The sequence below is a fragment of the Dermacentor silvarum genome, unplaced genomic scaffold, assembly GCF_013339745.2.
Source record: "Dermacentor silvarum isolate Dsil-2018 unplaced genomic scaffold, BIME_Dsil_1.4 Seq692, whole genome shotgun sequence".
Classification (NCBI taxonomy): Eukaryota; Metazoa; Arthropoda; class Arachnida; order Ixodida; family Ixodidae; genus Dermacentor; species Dermacentor silvarum.
The window spans coordinates 135,833-162,815 of NW_023606638.1; the positions used below are offsets into that span (position 1 = coordinate 135,833).

The following is a 26,983-nucleotide window of genomic DNA, read 5'->3' on the forward strand; positions in this document are numbered from 1 at the left end:
ATGCCAAATAAATTGATTGATTGACGTCTGGACAACTCAGGACCTTGTAAATAAGAAACAGCAGCAGCTTTCAGTTATCTGGCGCACCATGACAATGGCAGTAATGACACAAGGGCATGTCACCAGATATGCACGTACTGCAGTGTTGTGTTCGTTAAACTGCACATACATTTAAAGCGGTGCAAGGATGTTGAGGATGGCGAAATAATAAATTTATACTAAGTGCAAGCAATCCTTGTTAAGGACTGGAATTTATTGAGTATAAATTTTCTGTAATGCAAGTTCACTCGGGAACTGAGGCCTCTGCAGCAGAATCATTCGTCCTAACATTTTTACTTATCCCTTGCTCAAAACTCCATTAAGTGTTGTCATCCCTTGTATTCAAAATAAACTAATATTTTACAATTTTGAATAGTGAACTCTCACATCGAATAGGAATTGAATAGCAGAGATGATTCGTATTCAAATGGTGAATATTCACACACTCACTTTTAGGCCCTTCATCGTCATTTTCTGATGAACTCTTCTTGTCAAAGCAGGTGACTGCACCCAGAACAGCACTTGCTGCTGCATTTTTGTCATTGTCCACGCGCATTTTGGCTAGGTGGAGCATGACGACGTAGAATTGGATGAACATCAATAGAAGCTTGCAGCACGTGATAAGTTAATATATTTTACATATCAAGTAGCACTTTTCAAATAAGCAAGCAATCGAAACAAAAAACGCTTTTAAATGGTTTCGAGTCCCAGCTCAGCCTTCCTCCTCGAACTGTGTACAGCATTAAAGTGAAGCTAGCTTTTCCTGTCTAAAAGTATTTTTTTTTATCATGGCCCCTCCACTCGGCAATTAAAAGGGCTGTCTACCGTTTTTCAAAGAACTTCTATTTTGTAGTGCCATCGAAAGCCTACCATTTGAAGTGTCTATTGTGCAGTGGTTTCTCTGGAAAGCGAGTAGAAAATTTTAAAGCAATTTTTGTATCTGCCCAGTCTCTTCTTGGAACTGTACACGGATGCCGATAACACAGATTACTGCTAGCACTGGCAATTTCGGACGCCATGCATCAATGCACCACTCCATCGCGGTGACTCTGTTCGTTTGCACATGGCTGCGCCATTTAGAACACGCACTAGCCGAAAACTAAAAAAAAACAAATTACTCTCTCCCGCAAAGAAAAGTTAGCAGAAGAGCATGAAATACAATTTCAGGCAATGCAATGCAGCTTTTTGGATACGTGGATTGGTTGCAGTGTCTCACCGTTGAGCGACACCATTTGTGCACCGCCTTTCAGAGCCAAAGTGAAGTATTCCTTGCTTATGGGTAAGCCCATCAATATGACACACAATCTTCTCATTTGCACCGCTGTGTGTTCTGGGTAGTCCCTGTAAGTGCCAACACTTGAGGCCAGCCCTTCCTCAAGATACCTGCAGGAAATGTTTTGTGCATTGCAGCTAGAATCGGGACATCTTATTGGCTTCATTTCCATAAAACCAGCAGCTGTTTTTGAGTCATCTGTTTCGCCAGTCATCACCCGCTGCTATCTAGTTAGTGCATGGCATAAGGCCAGAATTACTTTAGTGTTGTCACTGATTCTTGGGGTACATTCTATTCCCACATGGGTCACGTGCCTGTGCTGTTTTTGAGAGGCCATGCCACAGTCGGTGTGGTCAAATCATTTAGGGGCCTCGTACTTCTTTGACTGGAGCACTATGACAGCGCAGATAGTTGAGAAAATCCAGGGGAGCCAACTGGTGCCTCTGCAGTCAATAGCAGATTAATCCAACAGGCCTTTGCAGCGTAATCAGAGTGGGCTCGCAACACAACACTGATTTACATTCCGAGTGGGCACCAGAAATTAGTCTGGAATTGAAGCAATGCATGTGTAAAGGACTTGACCGTCAATTCAGATTCGACAGTTGTTGTAGTTTGAGTGTTGCTTGCTTTTCGGGGCACCCAATATAAAGGCCAACCGCAATGACTGCTTAAGAGGTTCTTTCGAGGAACCCGTATGGGTTTCCTTTGTAGCAATTGCTGCATTTGGGTGGATGTCTCATTTTGCCTTTAATTATTTCTCTCCACCTAGCGGGTTTCCGCTGAACTATTACGTCAAACACTGGCCTTTGCTTCAAAGTTGTCGACAAATTCGACGTCGCCCTGCCATCTGCTAGCCACCTGGTTAGCTCAGATGGTAGAGCGGCTGCCCCGGAAAGGCGGTGGTCCCGGGTTCGAGTCCCGGACCAGGACGAATTTTTCTTCAACTGCGAGGCTTTCTTTCGAGGAACCCGGTTGGGTTTCCTTTGTAGCAATTGCTGCATTTGGGTGGATGTCTCATTTTGCCTTTAATTACTTCTCTCCACCTATCGGATTTCCGCTGAACTATTACGTCATACACTTGCCTTTGCTTCGAAGTTGTCGACAAATTCGACTTCGCCCTGCCATCTGCTAGCCGCCTGATTAGCTCAGGTGGTAGAGCGGCTGCCCCGGAAAGGCGGTGCTCCCGGGTTCGAGTCCCGGACCAGGACGAATTTTTCTTCAACTGCGAGGCTTTCTTTCGAGGAACCCGGTTGAGTTTCCTTTGTAGCAATTGCTGCATTTGGGTGGATGTCTCATTTTGCCTTTAATTACTTCTCTCCACCTATCGGATTTCCGCTGAACTATTACGTCATACACTTGCCTTTGCTTCGAAGTTGTCGACAAATTCGACTTCGCCCTGCCATCTGCTAGCCACCTGGTTAGCTCAGATGGTAGAGCGGCTGCCCCGGAAAGGCGGTGGTCCCGGGTTCGAGTCCCGGACCAGGCCGAATTTTTCTTCAACTGCGAGGCTTTCTTTCGAGGAACCCGGTTGGGTTTCCTTTGTAGCAATTGCTGCATTTGGGTGGATGTCTCATTTTGCCTTTAATTACTTCTCTCCACCTATCGGATTTCCGCTGAACTATTACGTCATACACTTGCCTTTGCTTCGAAGTTGTCGACAAATTCGACTTCGCCCTGGCATCTGCTAGCCGCCTGGTTAGCTCAGATGGTAGAGCGGCTGCCCCGGAAAGGCGGTGGTCCCGGGTTCGAGTCCCGGACCAGGACGAATTTTTCTTCAACTGCGAGGCTTTCTTTCGAGGAACCCGGTTGGGTTTCCTTTGTAGCAATTGCTGCATTTGGGTAGATGTCTCATTTTGCCTTTAATTACTTCTCTCCACCTATCGGATTTCCGCTGAACTATTACGTCATACACTTGCCTTTGCTTCGAAGTTGTCGTAAATTCGACTTCGCCCTGGCATCTGCTAGCCGCCTGGTTAGCTCAGATGGTAGAGCGGCTGCCCCGGAAAGGCGGTGGTCCCGGGTTCGAGTCCCGGACCAGGACGAATTTTTCTTCAACTGCGAGGCTTTCTTTCGAGGAACCCGGTTGGGTTTCCTTTGTAGCAATTGCTGCATTTGGGTGGATGTCTCATTTTGCCTTTAATTACTTCTCTCCACCTATCGGATTTCCGTTGAACTATTACGTCATACACTTGCCTTTGCTTCGAAGTTGTCGACAAATTCGACTTCGCCCTGGCATCTGCTAGCCGCCTGGTTAGCTCAGATGGTAGAGCGGCTGCCCCGGAAAGGCGGTGGTCCCGGGTTCGAGTCCCGGACCAGGACGAATTTTTCTTCAACTGCGAGGCTTTCTTTCGAGGAACCCGGTTGGGTTTCCTTTGTAGCAATTGCTGCATTTGGGTTGTGGGGATGCACGACTCTCACGCGTCCCCTGATGTTGTTTTCCCGGCGTGGCTCCCATGGTCCGGCTTCTCCGCGTGGCTAACGGCGGCAGTCGGTGTGGTTGCGGCGCATTGCGAGAGATGGTGCGAGTGTCGCGATGCTAGTGCCATCGAACGGCGGGGTGACTTGGGCGCAAAAGGTAAAAGGCGCTTCCTCTTTGGCTTGGGATCGGCAACCAACAGGCACGAACACTTCACGCGTGCGCCGGCCCGCTTCGCGCGACCGTCGCGCGAGGCTAAGCAGGACACCGGTATGGACGAACACGGATCGTTCGAGCGCGCCACCATTCGCGTGACTGTACACGTGAACGACTAGGCGATGGTGTCACAGCATGGGGCGAACATATTCGCTCGCTATCGGGTCGCGGTGAGTCGGACTTCCTTGATTTGTCGCGCGCCCATGTGAATGCTCTATTGGTTGTAATTCGGCTAGCATGTATTAGTGTATGAAAGGTGCAATAGATGCCCTTTTGATTGTCTGCACTACTGTGTTGTCGTTCCTTTGTCCCAAGAGCACATGTGTGAGACCCCACAGGGTGGATGTCTCATTTTGCCTTTAATTACTTCTCTCTACCTAGCAGGTTTCCGCTGAGCTATTACGTCATACTACTGATTTGTAACAAATTTAGCCCAAGTGAAATTTTGTTGCAGTTGGCCTTTAATCCATAAGCAATTTTTTACACCATGTCAGCATGTAAGTTAAACTTAAGGTGGCAGTCTAATTTGAAGCCAAGAAACTCGGCCCGAGGTTGGGTAGCATGTTTATGAAAAAGGAAAAACTAGTTTTTTTAATCTGTTGATATGAAGCTTGTTACTTTGCGCACCACAAAGATAGCTTGAAATTTAGTATGTTACTGTAGCATTTACTCTACATGTTGGTGTCATCAAATAAAGATCAAGTTGTTCTTTTGCTTTTGCACAGAGAAATACAGCACTTGCCTCTTGACACTCGGTTTTTGTCTACAACACACTAGAAAAGTGTGATTTTCTCAACTTGTACCGCATAATTTTTTCAAATACTGTAACTTGAATGTGTTCAATGTTCCTAAGTATGTGTTTGCACACAAACTTGGGAAAGCGCCGACTTCCAACTAGTTTTATTTTCTTGAAAATATGCCAAAAAAGAAGGCAAGGATACACGGGCTGATCTAGATCAGCTGTCACCATTCAAGCATGTGCCGACATTTGCCTTAAGACTCGGCAAGAAATTCAAATTCATGATTTGACAGCGTAACGGAAGGTGCGCTACTTGTACATCACCCAGTTTTTGGCTTCGATAATTTTGCGAGTTAATAGTGTGAGTGCGCTGTGTGAACAAGACGCAACATCACCAAGTCGCCCATTTGTTTAACCCTTGCAACTACTGTAAGCCCTTGACTTGGGCGATTGGAAAGCTAAAAATTTATTTTGCGGGCTAGTTCTGCCTAAAAATTCAACTTGGCTACGCTATCCTCCGAAACGCAGGGAGGCCTCACAGAATACTTGGAGGAACTTTATGTGACTCACAGGGAAGGTCAAACAGATGGCACTGTTTTGAAAAGCCACAAATAGTAGAAGCAAAAAAAAAAAAAAACGAGTTTTTTGTGGCTGAAGTGAGCTGTACGGTTTGAGCCCGAATTCACCAAGATTAGTAGCCACGAATTGGCCCAAAGTTACCCATTCATGAGCAGTTGGGGCCGCAAAATTTTAGGGTCTTACAGTTTTTTTACTATGTGATAAAAACAAAGAAAAGTAAACGGGAAATTTTTACCTGGTGGATAGTGGGCGGCATATCCCCATTGCATTATCCCAATTACCAGTTACAGAGTAGAATCAGTCAGGATTTAATAACACTTTTGGCAAAAACATTTTCGGACAAAGATTTCTCTTGAGGATGTTTCAAGAATGCTGAAATGTCCTGAGCATGATTATTATATATCTCAAAGTTGTTCTATCACTTGTTGTCACGCTGTACATTAAATGATTAATTTTTCTGATTTTGACATCAAACCTGTCTTGGAGGCACACTCGTGAAGTGGTGCATCTTTTAGGTGAAACGCTGAAAGCTGTGTGTTGGAGCATGTGTCCCATTGCCGGATGATTTCAGCAAGTAGATGGCTGTGCTGTCTCTGATTTTTTGCTTCTTAATATGGCATAATAGGGTTCCGAGTCGTCCACAAATTTGGCATACTTGCTTTTTATCTTCTAAGAATTTTTTTCATTATGTATATATATATATATATATATATATATATATATATATATATATATATATATTGTCACGTAGTAGTGATGCTGAAGAAAACAGTCGTAAAACTGTGTACAACGAAACTGGTTGTTTATTGGGCGAACCTGTGCCCACAAAAGCAAGGTACACTCAAAGCACAACGATAACGGCGAACACAGTCGGCGATCGTAGAAAATCTGATCAGCGGCGAAACGCGTCGGCTTTTATACCTGAGTCATCGAAGGTTCTAGATTAATCCCTGATGCCCGCGTGTCTTCCAGAAAGTTCTAGAGAATTCGCGTCAGTCATGCAATCAGATAACATAAGCGTCGGTGAAAACAGGCAATGGAAAGAAGCATCGATAACGTTCTAGAAACTTCCGATACAGGCGCGTCCTGCGCCGAGCGATAACGTTTAACATTTGTTAGCCGGTGGAAAGCGGCCACCGGTGAAAGATAAACATCTATACGTGTCAATATATATATATATATATATTGTAGCTAGCTGTGCAGTTCATAATCATCATCATCGTTCGTCGGGTTCATGATCATTGGCTGTCTCGTGCTGTGTTGAAATACAAGCACTCTGCCTTCGTCCCGGGTGTCGTCTTACCATATATATATATATATATATATATATAGATATATATATATATATATATATTTTTTTTTTTTTTTTTTTTTCCCCAGATGAACTTTCGCTGACTTTTTTCAGTCTGTAAAAGCTTGTACCAAGTTACCTTTTTTTGGTGAATATCTGGTTTGCTATTTGTTAGTGCTGAAATGTGCTGTATTACTGCAGATCCTGCTCTTGGACATTGTAGTTGCAACTAGAACACACAAGGCCAGAGTGTTTGAGAAGCACTCTAGCAAGTTCACAACACCATATCATGTGACTATGCAGCGAGTACACTTGGTGTTTGAACACAACTTGAATGAGATTTTTTTTTTTTTTAACATGATGCAGGTGCAGAGCTGCAATGAATAATAGAGTGTTGCTAGTGGTTGATGCTAGTAGTAGTCGGCTTGTTACCATGCATGACTGCTAAGCAACCCCTTTGGCCTGCTTCTTGTTTTTGTTGCAGTGGCAGAATCGGCTCACCCGCCATGGTGGCATTGAGCTGCTAAGCTCGAAGGCGCGAGATCAAAACCTGGTTGCGGCAGCCGCATTTGGGTGGGGACCGAATTTGTAAATGCCCGCGTGCCGTGCGTTGGGGACACAGCGGTGGGAAAGCTTTCCCTCCAATCATGAGCGATTTATGCCTCTGCCACGCTGCTGCCACGGGGAACGAACAAAATGGTGGCGCTCGGTGGAGCGGTAGAAGTAGGGGTATTTTGAGCGCTCGCTCGCCGCTCGAGGGCTGCCGCGGCTCGTTATAAACTTTATTTGAAATAGTTTGCGATGAATTAGACGTTGATATTTACCGAAATGGTAGTTTATAAGACATACTGCCCGAATGTGGAATTTTCCAAAAATCGCCTTTTTCACAATTTTTCGGTTTTCAAAGGCCGCGTCCCCCTTAAGAGGTGGTCGAAATTAATCACCGACCGCTAATCAGATGGGGGCTTTGGCATGTAAAAGCCCAGAATTTCACTCAATTTTTGAATTTGCTCGTTGCATTGGATGGGACACTAAAGTAAAACATTCTCGAATACTACAAAGGCAGCATGAGGTAAGTGAACAAGTGCCATTGTGGTGACTACACCTGGTAGTGACAGACCTTTTCATTGTGACATCTTGAATGGCATTTTCAAGGGGACAGTGTTGCTGCAAGAGCTTTGGAAGGGTTGAGACGGTCTTCTGTTGTTGTTGAAACAATGCCAAGGCACCTCTTCCACTCACTTGTTCCTCTTTCCACTTTTTTCAGACATTTGCGTACAACATACTGTGGGATGTGGGCTTCCTGCTAAGGTGAGTATTTCACTCTGCTTTCATTGTGAACGAGGTCACTGTTGTGTGTGATGCTCACAGTGTGGCACTAAACAGCTTCACTTGCTTTGACAATCATCAATGTTCCTGCAAAAAATTTTTTTTCAGTTCCAAGTTTTATTTCCTTCAATAAATGCAATGCTATAAGCATTTTTTTTTACTTTCCAGAGCTCACACTAATTATGGACAAATGACTTAGCATACACAGCAATAAAACAGTGGAATAATTTACCTAACTCTTTGAAATCATCGTCTGCGTCTTTTAAATCATCACTTAGAACATTTATTTTACAATAAATTCTGCCATATCTACTTGTTGTATAATGTTTTCTGTAGTAATTGTACTGTTACATATGAACTTTTGTTACTTGTGTTTTTACCTACTAGATTACCATCTATGCTTTTGAATTCATATTACTGTCGGGGTCGATTTTGTTGTTCATTTATATTCATGAATACCTGTTATGCTGATCCTAATGTATTATTTTCTTTGTATTTCCTGTTGAGGGTCCTGGTGCAATCTTTGATTTTGGGACCCTCTCCTGTATAATATATACTACTTGTATCTTCCGTTTTTGTAACAAATAAACAATTCTTCTAAGAAAAAAAGAAGAAAAAGCTGGCAAATGTTGGGTCAGGAGCTGAAGCTAGTCTCGGCCTGTTTTCACATACACTAAATAGCAACAAAATAAGCACTAAAAAACCCGCCGGGGTGGCTCAGTCAGCTAAGGCTTGCGCTGCTGAGCGCAAGGTCGCGGGATCGAATCCCGGCCCAGGCGGCCGCATTTCGATGGAGGCGAAATGCAAAAATGCCCGTGTGCTTGCGTTGTAGTGCACGTTAAAGAACCCCAGGTGGTCAGAATTAACCCGGAGCCCTCCACTACGGCGTGCCTCATAATCAGAACTGGTTTTGGCACGTAAAACCCCAGAAAGAATATAAACACTAAAAAATTAAATACATTAAAACAGAACAAAATGCACGTGTGCAAGACAGATTTTCTCTTGAGATATGGTAGATAATTTGAAAAATGCACTCACAATTTAATGCAGCAAGTGAGCCAATATGCAAAATAGATAAAGGAAGCCAAGAGCATGGCGTTCTTGTTTAGCGATCACTGGAAAATTGGTCGCTCTGAGCTGGCCCAGATTCCCGGCAGAGTGGCACGATCGCTGCATGCAGCGTCTGCGGACAGACTTTGCTCTGCTTTCCTGTATGCATGGCTGGTGGTAGAAGTGTTTTGCAGGCACTGCTGTCTTCTTATATCCTTCCTGAGGCCCAAATACAGCCTTGGGTATAATCGCTCTTCAAGCTGGTTTTTATTGTCTACTGGTGTGTTACGAATGTGAAAAAAACATTTTATTATTATTATTTAAATACCATGAAAATATCAAAAGCTGCAACTCCATCTACGTACAAGAAGTAACCATCTCTTCATATTGCATTTCATTACCTACATGCAGAGATGATGGAGGATCTATGTCTAGTATATTGCCATGTTGCTGCTGCATTCTGGATTTTCACGCAGTCTCCAAGAATTTGAAACACACCTTAAGCTTGTTTTCTACCGTCAGTGACAACACTAAGGTCTAGATCAATTTAGAGTCAAATTTCTCGAAAGATCATGACAAGAATGCAAGTAAACCACTTCCATACAGTTGCACAAGCACTGGACTTAATATCCAGAATGAATAGCTTGAGTAATTGCTTCCTATTGAATAATAAAACAATGTAAAGGCAATGTGCATTAAATTGTACAAGGGGTCTTAGGAGGACCCATCACACTGAACCGCCTAGTTGGGCCTTACACGGAGAAGCACTATTGCAAGCATTGACTCGAAAGATTGTGGACAGCCACATGCGTCACTGTTTATTTATTCATTATTACCCTCAGGGCAAGAGGAGGGAGTGGGTTACAGCAAGTGAACATAAAAGCAATAATAATAAGAGCAGTTGGAACATTCAAGTACAAAGGATTATACAGTTTTAGCTAGGGTAAAATCGTCATAATGAAATTGGTAGCAAAGTACGATAGTGAAATGGTACATACGAAATGCACTTAGGTTACAAACATACAGTAGGAAAAATGCTTCGATTATACAATGTTAGCTAAAGCCGCTCGAAACCTTTGGTTATCGTGAATGGATACGACTTCAGCGGGAAGGTGGTTCCATTTCGTGGATGACCGAAGGAAAAATGATTGCAAAAAAGTTTAGTGTGACATGATTCGAGACCAACCCTAAAACGATGGTCGATTTGAGGCGATATGTATTGTGGCTGAAAAATGAAATCATTGCGGAGTCTTGAATGACGGTATAGCTTGTGAAAAGAACTAGGCGTGCGATTTTGCGACGAGAAGAAAGTAGACTAAACGAAAGGTTAGTTTTCATGGCAGACACACTTGCAGTTCTATTGTAATTACATAAGATGAAGCAAACTGATTTATTTTGAACGAGTTCTAATGAATTAATTAGTTTGTCAGTGGTAGGATCCCAAACAGTGCATGCATATTCTAGTTTCGGATGTATAAGGGTAGTATAAAGAAGCATTTATAGGGATGAAGGAGCAGTTGAAAAGCTACGGCGCAGGTAGCCAAGCATGCGGTTAGCATTGCTAATTGTGTAGTCGGTATGAACATTCCAAGTTCCAAGTAATGTTCTAAGGGAACATATTTAGGTAATATGTATGCATGCTGTTAGTTATTCAGGATACACACATCACTTTACATTTGCCAACGTTTTAGTTCCTTTAATCAATTTTTGCGCCAATTAGCTACAGTAGTTAGATCAGACTGAAGGTGGTTAGGATCCACTGCATTAGTTATTTCACGAAAGATAACACAATCATCAGCAAATAAGTGAATGTTAGATGATAGAGAGGAAGGGAGGTCGTTAATATAAATGAGAAACAAAAGAGGCCCGAGCACTGAACCTTGCGGTACACCGGAAGTTACGCTTTGAAGTGGTGAGTTATGGCCGTTTGCGGTTACAATTGAGTGCGATTAGATAGGAAGCATTCAATCCACTTCAGGATGTTAGTGTCAAGGTTCAGCTGACTAGTTATAAAGTAAAAGTTTATGACGGACCTTATCAAATGCTTTAGCGAAGTCTAAAAAAATGCAATCTGCAAATGATGAATGATCGAGAATACGATGTAATTTATGCGTAAGATTGCAAGCTGAGTTTCACATGAAAATGGTTTTCTAAATCCATGCTAAGCTAGTGTGAAAATGCATTTGATTCAAGGAACTCAACAAGATGTTGAAATTACATGTTCGAGCAACTTACAGCAAGTACTTGAGAGTGAGATGGAGGCGATAATTGGCTGTTAGATTTTTTGTTACCTGACTTATGTAGTGGAACCACCTTCCCGATTTTTCATTGGCTAGTTTGAGTGGACGTATCCAGTGACTGCTGAAAACATTTTGTTAGGATACAAAACTAACGGCATTGATATTTTTTAGAAATTTTGAATTAATAGAGTCGTAACCAGGTGATGAAGGTTGATTCAGGGAATCGATTAGTTTCGCAATGCCTGCAGTTTAAACTCTCACTGGAGGCATAGCTACGTAATCGTACTGGCGAGTAGGAGGTAGGCGGTCATTGCAGGAGACGAAAAAATTTTGCACAAATGTGTCATTAAGAGCGGCAGCGCACTGTTCGTAAGTACATGGATGCCCAATGGGTCTTCCAGTTATGTGATCATCACACAAGGGCTTGATTACACTCCAAAACCTTTTTCACGTTGTCTTTAACATAGATGGAAGCATGTTGGATAGAAAATTAGATTTAGTGTTCTTTAGTGCTGTTACGTACGTGTTGAATGAAGACTTATAAGCAGACAAGCGTGCATCAGTTGGTGAGTGTTTTGCAGACCGATATAGGCGTTTCAGATCGGCATTGAACCAAGGAGCATCAGAATTGGAGGTGATGATGCGAGATGGGATGTACTTTTCAGTTAGTTCCTGAACTTTAGCGGCGACATGTCCCAATTAAGCTGAGCGGACGATTTTCGAAATCCGGCAAGAAAGTGTCTAGAAACACAGTTCATTCGTTATTTATGGCGGTAAAGTTTGCTTTCTTGTAAATATGTACAGTTTTTTCTTAGTTCACTTGCTCTAGGTGTAGAAAGGTTATTTGAAAATGCAAGGAGGCAGCAATCGGATTATACCAGGTAGGTGTGTAATCTCCGAAATTGTGTCGGGGTGGGATGTCAAAACTAGGGCTTGAGGTGTTTTGCGGCATTATAAGATACACGTGTAGGTGAGTTACTAGCTGTGACAATGAAAAAACTGGCACAAGTCTAGAAATTCCTTAGCTTGTGCTGAAAGGGAGCGAGTGAAGACAGTTGATCGTACCAGGTTATGTTTGTAAGAGAAAATCGCGCAGGAGTAAAATGCGAGATAAAGGAAAACGTGTGCGAACGAGGTTAATACCATCGTGCAGTTCATGGAGAAATGTAGGAGGTGCAGACGGTGAGCGATAGCACACACCTATGTTGAATGTTCTGCGACCAAGAGCTGCGGAAGCCCAGACAGCCTCTAGATGGTCGCTCGTACAGACCGCAGAAGACGGAATGTCATTTGAAATTGCCAAAAGGATGCCACCTCCTCTACGCACACTACGTTCCCAGCGATAAACATGGAATTGCACAGCACCGTGGAACACTTCCGTGTTGGTGACATGCGCAGGCAACCATGTTTCAGTACGTGCAATGATTCTTGCAGAACGTGTCAATTGCAGGCGATAAAGAATCGTATTTATTGGAGGCACTTCTGACGTTAGAATATAAAACGGAAACTTGAGGAAATGAAGAAATTAACCACTGGCCCCTCGCGCTTTCCTAGATTAGAGGACGGGAAGGAACAGGGCATGCACATTCTACACTACTACTGCGTTGGTTAAGTTCTTGAATTTCATCAGAACTGGTGTTGTACACGTACAATTTTCCGTTCAGGATCAACTTATGGCAGAAGGCCAAGGCAATAGGGCATGGTCTGGTATTAGGTCTGCTGAGCATAAATCTTAAGCTGGACGGACTATTAGTCCGTCCACTTAAGATTTATGCTCTTGAAGAAGACAGTCCTGAGCATCGACAGAGCTGGGCAGCTCATGTCGGGCAAATATGACGAGATTGTTGAAAGAAGGCCGCTCAAGAGTTGAAATTGGAAAAGGACTGCAAACATTGTAGGTAATCACTGGAAAAATGATGCTGAGCTAACTAAACTGCGAGCAGACTTCAATAAACTCGAGTGGAGAAATCGGCAGTTCAACCTGGAATTCCAGGGAATTTGTGTTTGCCAATGTGAAAAGGTGAACCAAGTGGCTGGTCTTGTAGGTGTAGCAAAGCTTGGTGATGCTGACGTTACTGCCATACAGCACCTGTCTGCGAAGGGAATAATTGTCAGATACGCGAAACAAGTAGCGGGGGACCAGTGGTTAGGAAACAGACAGAAACTGAGGGAAAGTGGCAGTTCAGGCAAGAGCAGCTGCTGGGCATGTACTAATAAAGGAATGGGCTAAAGAGAAAGGATACAAACGTGCAAGACAGATGGCAACCATGGTGCGAAGTGAGAAAGACGAGCCATAACTCCTCGAATCAGTTGACTGCTACATAAATGGCTAGTACGACAAATTGTGCTTATCTTTATCCACAAGACTTAACATTTCGTTGTCAGAGCTAAAATAAAATCCCTTAAAGGGACACTGAAACGATTTTGACGGTTGTCTACGAACTTACTAAGTCAGTAGGGTGGGTAGTTCTTTCTGGTAATTAAGAGACAGGCTTAAGTGCTCCGTCTAAAGCGTGTAATTATTACAAAGTTTTCAAATGTGCATAACCACTAATCACGGTGGCACCGCTTGCCCGAGTTTTCATCCGCCCCTTCCCAAGCTAAGTAGCCTGGGTGAGTGATGTCACTTCCGATTGGCTACCCACGCAACGTCAGCAGCAATGCTTGAAGCATGTCGCTTCATTAACCCTTCCACCCAAGCTTCTGCCTCATGGGGGGGGGGGGGGGGGGGGCAGCACAACAAGGATGCTGAATAGAGTGTGATACTGGGACTATATATATATATATATATATTATATATATATATATATATATACAGTAAAACCTCGATAATTCGAAGGTCGCCGGACCGCGAAAATTCTTCGAATTAAGCGGATTTTCGATTTAACCGAAATGACTAATAAAAAAGAAACAAGCAAGAACTTGCCGCAAAAAGAAATCACCTTTATTTTCCATGTCCGAGAAAAATTACTCAATGTAATCACCGATGCGGGATTACTTGGCGCGCTGGTTCGCCGCCCTTAGTGCCATGCTCTCCAGCTGGCTCAAAAAACGTAGCATACAAATATCACCCGCACTGCACTCAACAAAGTTGCGGACGATGTTCATGGAATCGATAACTGCCGCGAAAGCGGGCGTGGTGGTGCTTGACTCCAAAAATGTGGACTTGCTGGATATTCCGGACTTCAAAAATGCACTGTCAGGGTTCCCACTCAGTTCATGCATTTTCGAACCCAATTTTCGGACGAATTGAGACCCTAAAGTTCGATTTTGCGGACTAAATCACTCTTTCTGAGCCGCGCTACCCAATCTTGGAGGCCGCCATGTTGGATATTGCACTGGCTTGGATTCCAGTGGCTCGCTGTATAGCCTCCAAGATTAGAACGCGCGCTATCAATAGAGAGCTCGCGCAATTCTCTAGTCTCGGAGGCCATGCCCGCTCTTCCTTGGCTGACAAAACGCTCCAGAGTACTGCTCTTTTTCTTTTTCTTAGTATATGCGCTCAGCACTATCGTTGTAAGCATTTATTGTGGGATTTTTTTTTTTTTTTTTTTTTTTTTTTGCGACAGCAATTATATGGATACTTCAAGCGGATTTTCGCCGTCGGCGTCGCCCCCCTGAGGTTCGATACAAAGTCCAAGGGCGATAAATCATCGCCGCGCGCCCGCCGTATGTGCGACTGACAGCGCGGGGGACGCGCACTTTCATGGAGAGCGAACGCACGGCGGAGCTAGAGTGTACTAGACAATGGCCATATTCTAGTACACTCTAGGAGCGTAAACGCGACTTCCTCCCTCGTGCGAAAGGCCGTGGGGAGGCAGAGAGGGGGGGGGGGGCGACTTCTACTCTTCTAACAACTGCGTACTTAGCGCCGGAGCGGTTTCACGCGCTCTGCTCGCGCGCACCGTATCTTGAAAGCGATCTCCAGACGGCTCTGACTTTTGTATGCGCTGTGCTTACGCCGCTCAGTTTCCGTTGAAGCGATAGACCGCACGAACCTTCGCTCGCTGCTCGCTGCGGCGGCCGCGCTCGCTCGTGCGCGCTGACACCACGCTTGGTAATTCAGTGAGTTTTTTTTTTTTTTTTTCTCTCTCAAGTTTCGGTTGCTATTTTGAACGTGGCGCGTACACTGAGCAGTGTCTCGGAGATCCATGTCTCAGTGATCGGCGCTACCTCCTGTCCCTTCGGGAGAGCTAAGCGGTGCAAAGCTCGTTTCTTGGATCTCCATGGCGAACTCCGTTGGCGGAGATCGCCAACGCGGTGACGTTCGTGTCGACTGTACACGGAGACGACGTCATTGCTTTTTTCATTGCGTCATTTTTTTCAAGCCGCACTAATAACTTTTTTTTTCGGCCGAACGAGTTTTCCGGACTATTTTCAGTCCCCACGAGCTCGGAAAATCGGTTGGCGACTGTACGGAGCGCCCTAACCTAACCGCCGCACGTTGCTACTAGCCGGAAACTTCGAATTATCCGAATAGAGCCGCGCGGGCCATTCAAATTATCCGGTAAAATTTGCATTGAGAATGACGGGACCACTCAAATTCTTCGAATTAACCGAAATTTCGAATTAACCGAGTTCGAATTATCGAGGTTTTACTTATATATATATATACGTTGTAGTTTGTGCATTGGATATATGCTTGCAGCGACGCAGCAAATGCTCCGTGTGGTTGCCCCCCCTCCCCAGTTTTTTGCTTGATGCAGCACAAACAAGCCAACGAACATTACGCGTCGCCATCCACCACGCTAAGTTCGTCGTGAATGGTGATCAAGGCAGGAACACACTCCGTTCGAATCAACCGAATGTAGACACTTACGTAATCCAGAGTTCGACGGAAACCCGTCTGGCGAGGAATGAGCATAGTGAAATAAAACGAACACTCGCCAATGGAATACATGTATTGTAAAAAAAAAAAACTTGACTTTTCGAGTCCCGTACGGATCACAATGAAGGCAAACGCGGTGGCTCTTGCTAAAATATGGGATAGATGCGTAGTGCATGTGTAGATTTCTGGCAGATTCCAATGTGTCCTGTTTATTGCATGCTGTGTCGTCTGAATGTGCAGCGATTCCAGCATTAGTCTTGCAGGCCTTCTTCTCTGTGGCGATTCTGGATGCCGATGCCCAGTCGCAGTGACCTGTGTTTTCGTGGTGTTCTGATAAAGCGTTTGAAGATGAGTTGCCCTTGGCGACATCGTACTGATGCTGTTTTATGCGTTTTTTGAAGTTATCGGTCTCGCTGACATAGGTTGCGTTATTTTTCCAATACATGTATAGGTTTTCCGTAGGTTATTTTTCCAATACATGTATTTCCATTGGCGAGTGTTCATTTTATTCACTATGACAGTATTTCGATGAAGACGAAATGCAGAAAAAACCTGTGTACTTAGATTTAGGTGCACGTTAAAGAACCCCAGGTGGTCACATTTAATCCGAAGTCCCCCACCACGGCGTGCCTCATGATCAGACGGTGGTTTTGGCACATGAAAACCCCATAATTAATTTCCTTTTAACTTGCGTCATCACATGAAGGAGGCAAGACATAGCAATGGTGTAAAAAAAGGGGGGGAACGCCTCGACTTGAGAGGAGGGTATTGTTTAACCCTTGCACTTGTCTTATTAAGAGCTCTTGTGGGCCCCGTGAGATGTCCCCTTTGTCTGTGCATACAACAAAAAAATTTTTCAGGGACACTTTGGGGTGCCTCCCATGTCAACGCTTTGATAGTGTGTCATTTTATATCTAGTTTTTCATGTCTTTTCGGTGCTATCGGGATGACAGAAACTTGGTGTAAAGATGCTAGCACTGACCTCAAACTGGCCTCTTATCAATGTCACTGTTTCAACTGCATAAATCGTTGCAGGGGAGTTGTCATGCTACTGTTAAAAGAAATAATACCCTCTAAAGAACTTTTTAATTATGTGTACCTGTGACAATATCGAAATGTTGACGATACCCTCTGGAAAATTTTTATTTTCTGTGTGCTACAGGCCACTGAGTGGGAACATTGCCAGTTTTCTCTTTCTTTCTTTACTTTTTTTTTCTATGAACAGTTCTTGCAGCTTGTTTTCTGATAATCAATACTACCTCATATGTGCAGGAGACTTCAATATAGACTTGTTAGCAAATTCTAAGTTACAAAAAGCCTTTACAACATTAATTGCTTCAAGTAGGCATGAAAGCATCATTGCTTTGCCAATTAGAATCACAGAACAATGAGACTTTACTTGACCTACTTACTTACTACTACCTTATTTACTCGATTCTAAGCACCCCCTTTTTTTCATGATCGCGATGCCCAAGTGAGGGGGGGTGCTTAGATTTGAAAAATCTCCAGACGCTCGGCTCCGTGACGCTCGGCTACGCGCAGCACTACGCACTCGTAAGTGCGTGTTATTTTGTTAATTGTGTTGGACTAATATCAAGTGCAACTTCTTTACTCCTCGTGGGTTTCTTTATCCATCGGCGTTTCGCATCGTATGTACAAGTTATTACGAGCAATCCTTCTCGTCGTGTGGGTTTTTACTTGCACAAGGCATGCAGTCGATAAGACTGACCGTCGACCGAAGCTTGACTAGCTAAGTCTTGTGCAATACCTGTGCAAGGGCCCTTATTCTTACTGTACAATATTGTGCAACACTGCAGATTAGTACAGAAAACAGACAAAGCATGTGGAGGCGCCAGTTGAACTAGACCATCTTGCTTGCCTTGAAAAGCTGATCGAACTAAGTAATCAAGTATTAGGAGGCTTCTGCATGCTCCCTGACCTGACAACCATTGCTTCATGAGCCTAAAGAATGCAGGAAAAAATGAACCAGGTGCCTCCTGCAGTGAGTAAAAACAAATGCCCCCTGTACAATAATTTCACATTTCACCCAATTTCACATTTGCAGAGGTACTGCTTTACCACATTTCATGGGCATCACTGTGGCTAGTATTGGAGGCAACAAATCTTCATAATCATTTTTTAGGGTGATCTGAGTTACAAAATCTGGGAACTAAGAGCCAGGTGCATGTATATTTCAGGTTTTTTTTTTTTTTTCTCTCTCAGTGCTTCTACAAAAATAGCAAATTTACTTACATATGTGTTCCTTCAGGTTCTTGTTTTAATTTTCACATCAGAATTCTCAAAAACTGTCCAAGCAATTATTACAGCTTTACATCCATTCATAACACCAGTAATCAGGCTAAAATTTTGTGTATCGTGGTATACGTTGTAACTACTACGGCATGAGATAAAACGTTAAAACATCATCATCAGCCTATATTTATGTCCACTGCACGACGAAGGCCTCTCCCTGTGTTCTCCAATTGCCCCCGTCTTGTGCCTGCAAATTTTCTAACTTCATCACCCACCTAGTTTTCTGCCATCCTCAACTCTGCTTCCCTTCTCTTGGTATCCATTCTGTAACTCTAATAGTCCACCGGTTATCCATCTTACGCATTACATGGTGTGCCCAGCTCCATTTTGTTCTCTTAATGTCACCTAGAATATCGGTCATACCCGTTTGCTCTCTGATCCACACCACTCTCTTCCCGTCTCTTAATGTTAGTCCTAAGATTTTTCGTTCCATCGCTCTTTGTGCGGTCCTTAACTTGTTGTCGAGCTTCTTTGTTAACCTCCAGGTTTCTGCCCCATATGTTAGCACCGGTAGAATGCAATGATTGTACACTTTTCTTTTCAACATCAGTGGTAATTTCCCAGTCAGGATTTGGTAGGAGCCTTGAGGGAGGGAGTGGCCGAATACTGCACCAGGGAGCCCAATTCCTGTTAAAACAAAGCACCGCAAATGAGCACATTTCTAGCGGTAACAAAATAATTAAGAATAGCTGTTCTTGCAATGTTGATGGAATACAAATACGAGTAATTAAATATGTACTAGATATTTTGTCTCTGTACCTTACCAACATTTTTAATCTTGGCGTATCGGCTGGCGTTTTTCCGCAAAGAAAGCAAATTTCTGAAGTGATCATCTTCAAAAAAAGAATAAGAACAATATCAGGAACTGTAGGCCGATTTTGGATCTTGCCTATATTTTCCAAAGGACTTGAAAAACCTATGCATTGTCAAATAAATGCCTTTCTCGAAAAACATATGATTTCATGTGCGCAATATGGCTTTAAAAAGTTTAGCTCTATGGAACTTCACACTCCTCAAACAAAAATAATAGGTGTGGGATCTCGGACAGCGGATACTAAAGCTATCCTAGGACTGGATCTCACAAAGGCCTTTGACAACATCACACACAAGGCTATGTTAAAGAACCTGCAAAGGTTAGGAGCAGGTAAACCAGCCTACGCGTACGTTAAGGACTTCCTCTCAGACCGCATCGCACAAATCACAATAGGCGAGAGCAGATCGGAAGACATGGAACTTGAAAGCAGGGACATGCCACAGGGATCAATCCTGTCTCTCTGTTCAATGTAGCTATGTTAGGCCTGCTGGCAAAACTAAATACCATTGAAGGGTTACAGTATAGCCTGTACGCTGATGACATCACGCTGTGGGTAACAGGTGGCAGCAATGGTCAAATAGAGAAATTTTACAAGCAGCCATACTTAAGGTTGAAAAGTATGTGATGGACAGAGCGCTGCAATGTTCACCACAGAAATCAGAATATCTAGGTAGGTTGACAGCGCAAGGCCAGCAGAGGGACAGAAGAGAGAACAGAGCGCTGAACTTCCAACAGTTTTGTTTCCAGAAAGCATCGCTATTTATACCGTCATACAATGGCACACCAACCATGCGCAAAACGCCACGACAAAAACCACACAAAATTCAGCGTGGTGATAGCCCGAGGTATCTGATCTCCTTGTCAGTGAGAGCGACAGAGGGGGTACTGACGCAACCATCCCTCAAACGAAGAATTTCTTCCGCGTCGATTATCACCCGTATAACACGGTCTCCGTGTTTCGCGACGATGCTCCATTTTTCTCATCTTGGCCTGCATCCACATGCGCAGAAAGCCATCCCTGTTTTGCGCGGTCTACATTGTACTTGCGTTCCTTCAGCCTTTCATTTATGCAGCGGTCCGTCTGTCCGATATAATTTTCCCACACGACAGGAGAATCCGGTAAACGACTTTGCACAATCTATAGGTTTCTTTTGGTTATCGATACAGCACTCTCGTTTGGGCCTCGATGCTGGGACGGTCATTTTGCATAGGTTACCTAGTTTTTCCGGGGCAGAGAACACAACTTTGACATTTACACGCTCAGCGACCTTTTTCAGATTATGCGCGATTCTATGCAAGTACGGATTACTCCAATTTTTCGCCTATCACGAGTTGGTCCATCTGGATTTACCTTTGACAAGGCAAGTTCAATGGGGGCACGTTGAATTTTGTCTGGTTTTTGTCGTGGCGTCTGCGCATGGTTGGTGTGCCATTGTATGACAGTATAAATAGCAATGCTTTCTGGGGAAAAAAATTAACTGTTGGAAGTTCAGCGCTCTGTTCTCTCTTCTGTCCCCTCTGGCCTTGCGCTGTCAACCTACCTTGAAGCATGTTTTACCAACAAGCCCAATCTTACACCCTACAGAAATCAGAGTTGCTGCTCTACCGCCCGACATGTAGGGGCTGCAAAAGGTCTACTGACAAACCAAATGTTATACTTAATGCAGATGGCAACTCATGATGTGCACCCATGGTTAACGCAGTGCACCCATGGTTGATAGCATCAGAGTTCTAGTACTTGACGTACCGGCAAGCGGGTGTAATGGGGAAGCAATTAAAATGCTAGAAAACAGTGCCTGACAAACAATGAGGCATCTCGAAGATAGCCAATCGTCACTCTGGCATGAAGGCGGCCAACTTGGTACGCCTATTACAGGCCTTCGTTATTAGCTGCATGATGTACGTAACCCCCTACCTGAAGCTCGGAGGTCTCGGAGAAGATCAAAATCGAAGACATCATTAGATGGGAATACAAATAGGACTTCCCATACGCAGGGCGCAAGAGAAACTCCCAGCCCTAGGTATTCACAACACACTCAAAGAACTCGTAGAAGCCCAAAAGATAGCACAATTTGAAAGACACACAGAGCCCTACAGGCAGACACATAACGTATTTATTCGATTACAAGGCAAGGGTGCATATAAAGTGACCGGGTAGCCGAAGAATTATTCAGACTCGGCAGGAATTGCCTGAATTACGAACACAGCCAGAACACAAAATGGTGACCATAATAGGGGGGAGCTTCACCACGAGGAGTTATCTGCAAATTGTGCCTTCAAGAGGGCACATGGGTCCTGGAGACAAAAAATTCACCAAAACTTTAGTTTTCATTTTTATTATTTTTCTTATCCCTTAAATGACACGCATTGAGGAAGAAAGCACTGTATTTGTCCAATCAAATGTTCAGTTTTGCCCATCAAAGTGCTGACATGACCCATTTTGTGTCATTCGCTATTCCAAAACAGTCTTTTACAACCAGGCCATCTCGGTCTTGTTTGAAAGAGTATGTTTGCCGCTCGCTTTCCTTCCAAAACGAGCCTTCAATGCTGCTTCAGAAGAAAACTACCTGGCTTTGTAGCATAAAATGCCATTTTTGGACACTCTGTAACTTTTAGCATTTTTCTCAAAAAATGGTTTTTCCAAGTGTAAAATTTTGGGAGCAGCACTTTGTCACTGTTACTCATTCAATCCTCTTGATTTCTTTTTTTCCTGAATGCTAGAGAGTCAGAGAGTGCACAAAAGCTGTGATATAGCGTTTTAGGACACTGAAACATTTTGAAATATTGGAGAAATCACTAATAAAAATTCACATGTTGCAACATGTCCATCGTGGCAGTAGACGTGGTTGGTGACTCCAAAGTAAGCGGCCCGATTCAAAACAACGCCAAAGTAGCCAAGGAATCGGTCATTGCATTAGCAATAGCTTCCACACTAGCCAAATACGTAATCAGCGACTTCAAAGCCGCAGTGCACAAATTCACGAGGGGGCACATCTCGCCAGAAGCACAACGGATCCTCGTTAACTTTCGCGACCAGCAGGCAGTCCAAATCATCTGGGTGCCTGCGCACTCCTTCCTCCCAGGCAACAAGGCAGCTCACGCCACGGCTCGATGACTTACACGCTGTTACGAGAGTGGCCTGTGTCATGAGCAATTTGTGTTGCACCGCCAAAGCCACGGTCAAAAAGCACCTAGGAGACCGCAACAGTGTGGCGCATTCTCGCCTCCTCCACGGCGCCCGTGACGCGGGGATTGTCTGCGTAGGCTCGCCAGTGCTGTCTCCCTTTAGCGAGCGGGCAGTTAAGCTTCATGTCTACATTCGCTCCTTTTCCTCCTCGGCAAGAAGATGCCGGCAGTCTCTGTGTGTGCATGTCGGTGCCTTTTCCTCTGCTGGGCCAGAGGCCGTTAGAAAATCCGTTGACTGGCTTCCATGTACCGAGCAGCGGCCGCAGGTGTAGAGAGCGTTCGCTCTCTCCCTTGAGTGAGAGCATTTCAAAGACTATAACAGACACCCCCGCCAACTGACTTGAGCCTTCGGCACAAGCAAGAGTGAGTGTCACTCTCCGTCAGGAAGCTTGTAGAGCTGACCGCTCCGTAGTGATGTAATTAAACATTTGTTACTCGTTACGTCGATCGTCTCTGCCCTGTGCCCCTTCCTGCTGGTCAACCTCCAGACCGCTAGGCCCACGCTACCTCCCCAGTCCTGGGCACGCTGTTTGCAATAACACCAAGCCGCCTCCACTAGGGTCAAGAGGGGCCGCCGCATGGTTAGCTACCGGAGATCACGAGTCATTACAATGAAGAAAGGCCCGGTATTTCCCCGCACACCCAACACTTATTAATTAAGCAACAAGCGGTAGCCTGGCCCCCCAGGCCAGTATTCGGACGTGAATTATCTAAGGAACGGGCGGACCTGCCGCACATTCTGTTTGCCCTCGGGCAACCCGACAGGGCCGCATAATAACGATGAGTAGCGGGTGACTGTGATGCTCGCCCCGAAAGACCAACTGTGGGTCATCCAGCTGGCCGAAGACACCACCAGGGCTACTGGCCACCATTTAGGCAGGGTCCCCCTAAACCGCTGTACACTAAATATTCTCTCTAGCTTGGCAGAGATTGTGCTCAGTATTTACGTCAATTTTACCAAGGCTTTGATAACATTGACTGTGATATACTTCAAATGTTTCTATCACTGCTATTAATCAACTAATTTGAAAAATTATTGTGGTAGAAAACTTCTTAGAGAGTACGTAACAACTTCCAGCGCATACCGAAATCAACACATTACCAGGTATTAGTGACCATATTCTCCTGCACATCTGTATTTCACTCCCAATCAAAAAGCGATCGCCTATGAATAACTAATTGTTAGACTACGAGAGAGGAAATTTTCACCCTATTAACCATCAACTTGCAATTTTTTTCGACTGTTTTCAACACTTGTATCTGACTCGAACCATAAATACTAACTGGGAGTTATTCAAGAACGTGCTTCTCAACTTAAAAAATAAATACATTCCAACAGTAATTGTTAAATCTGATTCCAACAACCCCCGGTTTTCCGAACGTTTCAAATCTCTCTTGGACAGGATAAAACGTCTATATAGAACAGCATCATACAATAACAATCTACAAACATGGGAAAAGTACCAGCTGAATGTTACCACCTATCTTAATGAATTAAAGGACGCAAAAGACATTTTACTCATCCGAACTACTTTCAATACTTCAATCAAACCCTAAAAAATTCTGGTGTCTACTGTTCACTAAATCACACACCAACACCATAGATCTTGTTAATGCCGACGGTGAGCCAATTAAATGAACAGTGTGCTACTGCCCTCAATAATTATTTTTCATCAATGTTTTGTAGCTTGAGCCCTTCCGTTGAAAGCGCCCCAAACTTCCTTTTAAACTAAATGCCTGCAATACCATTACCATTCAGGGTATACATAACTTAATTAATGGACTCAAACTATCTTCGTCTGCTGGCTGTGACCAAATTAACATCAAGCTTCTTCAAAAATACTATTTCACCATCAACCAAAAATTTTGAACTTAATATCTACGCAATCATTAAACTCGGGTGATGTCCCCAACGACTGGAGAAAAGTGGAAATAATCCCGTTTCAAAACAAGTGACCGCACTAACGTTGGTAATTACCGCCCGATTTCCCCGACATGCGTTTCGTCTAAATTACTGGAGCACATAATAGCGTCCAGTTTACCGACTCACCTAGAATCAATTAATTTCTTTTACCCCAAAAAGCACGGCTTTCGAAAAATTTTGTCATGCGAAAGTCAGGTCGCCCAGTTCAGTCATGACTTTTTACATTAGATGGACCTTGACATACAAGTAGACGCCATATTTTTAGACTTTTCGGACACATTAGATCGTGTAATTAATTCTCTATTGCTTAGTAAATTCTCGAATCTCATGGATTGAGCACTTTCTCTATGGGTGCAAGCTAATAGCAATAACTTGAGCCATCGCTCGCCGCTAACCGACATCGCTTCTACCAGGGCGCTTGGTTATCACCGCTGTTGTTTTTCATGTGTTTCACGTAACTTGAACCAAGGATATGAAAAAAGTGGTTAACCGCAACTGAATGAAACCAACGGCATACGGTTTGCCGTCATGTGGCACTCCTTAGGGTATTTTTGATATTGCGCTTAATTAGTTAATGAAGTAAGGTCAATTAAGCAACATTTTTAATGTTCGCTTTAGGGCCAAGTGCGTTTCGTTACGTTGTAGAGGGCATTCCAAAACGACCGATCCAATTTTTTGGAGCAACGTACATGCTGCGCGGTGATTTTTTTCCGCCGTTTAGAGAAAGCCCGCGAAATATGAAATAAAACCACGTGACTGCGCTCATGCTCTACTGTATTGCAGCCCTCTCAACTGTGCTTCAAGCGAAAGAACCGTGCGTGCGGACCGTGGCGAAGTGAGCGGCCACTGCTATGCGCATCACAGTGCGTCAGCATTTTTGACAGTGGCACACGGCAAGAAACCACTGGAAGCCAATTGGGACAACACTTGCATTCAGTTCTGAGAAGACGTGTGGTTTATCATCTCCCACATCCTTTATTACTCATCGGTCGAATGCCGACAATCACCGAACGCTGCTGGCCCGCTCCTTCCTCGTTTGAGCTCTGGCTCAAGTGCGCGGCGCATGGAGCTGCGTGCTCAGCGTGGTTGAGAGCGCTGCAATACGGTAGCGCATGAGCGCAGTCACGTGGTTTTATTTCATATTTCGCGGGCTTTCTTGGTTGCTGGAAAAAATCGCCACGCAGCATGTATGCATTGCCACAAAAATTGGATTGGATGTTTTGGAATGCCTACAACGTAACGAAGCGCACTTGGCTCTAAAGTGAACGTCATAAATTTTGCATAATTGATCTTTGTTAATTAGCTAATTAAGCACACTATAAAAAATACCCTAAGGAGCGCCACATGACGTCAAACCATATGCCGTTGGTTTCATTCAGTTGCAGTTTTTTTAAATCTTTGGTTCAAGTTACGTGAAACACCCGGTATATTAACAACCTACCGGCTAACATTACTACAAAACTACGGCTATTTTCTGATGACTGTGTCATTTACAATCCTATGAAGACTCCTTGCATTTATAACTTGACCTACATATCATTGATGACTGGTCCAGCATATGGCATATGCCACTAAATCTCAAAAAGTGCAAGTCAATTACATTTACTCACAAGTGCACCCTCATTACTAACAGCTACACAATGAATAATGTCTCTATTGAAACCACATAAGCATACAAATACCTTGGAATACATATGACATCATCGCTATCATGGAAAAGCCACATAGAAGTTCGTGAAGCATTGGAACATTTGTTCCAATGCTTCACGAATGCTGGACTATTTATGCCGTAATGCATCACCAGAGGTTAAAAAACTGGCATACCTAATGTTCATTCGTCCAAAACTAGAATATGCATCCCTCACAAGCACTGCGCATGTGGAATCAATCCAGAACCGACCTGCTCACTTCATCACCTCAAGTCTTGCATCATGAACGAGAAGAAAGGGAACCGAGGGGCCCGATTTTTATTAATCATAAGAAGCCAACAAACAAGGACAACATAGTGGAAATTACTTGTACTTACTTATTGCTAAGTACAAGTAATTTCCCTGTGGAATGCTGTGGAATTCCCTCCCAGAACATATAGTGGCATACACCGAACGCAAAGAATTCAGCGGAAAACTAAGAATCCACTACACAGCCTCAGACAACCGCTGTTCCCTACACTGACTAACTCATCTTAATATCTGCCTGCTCCGATTTTTTCTACTGTTTACTTTGTATATCTTCAATGTATTCTAACTTGTATTTCTTACTTCACTGACTGTATTCTGTGTATTTTTTTCCTCAAATAATTCAAGTTTACATCTCTTTATTCCCCCCTTATGTAATCCTTTGGGCCCTTAAGGAGAAATAATGAAATAACAAAAATGTGCTATGTGGCCTGGTGAGGGGCCCTTTAATATCGGAGGGCACTCAGTAAAGTTTCATTGTCATTTTACTTCCTTCAAAAACCCTTGCAGGGTATTGCTAACGGGAGGGAATGCAAGAAATTGAATTGAAGGTTGTCCAAAATGTTATTTTGTCCATGAAGGCTGATGAAGTGGTCATGGCAGCGATGTGTTAGGTGAAGGCCGTTCCATTCTGCTGCTGTGCGCGGAAAAGAAGGCAACAGCACAGGCAGCGACATTACTAGATGGCCTGTGTATGTGTGAAGATGGTAGTAGAATTTCAGGTGCATGGCATAGTGAACTGTTGTGGAACTTGTGAAATAATGATGAGCTCCTGATACTGATGGTCTGTG

The 26,983-nt window shown here is 43.9% G+C and overlaps 1 pseudogene; it reads left to right on the forward strand.

Moving 5' to 3' along the window:
• LOC119435421 (surfeit locus protein 4 homolog) overlaps positions 1-26,983 on the forward strand; it is an 87,816-nt pseudogene that overhangs the window by 30,258 nt on the left and 30,575 nt on the right.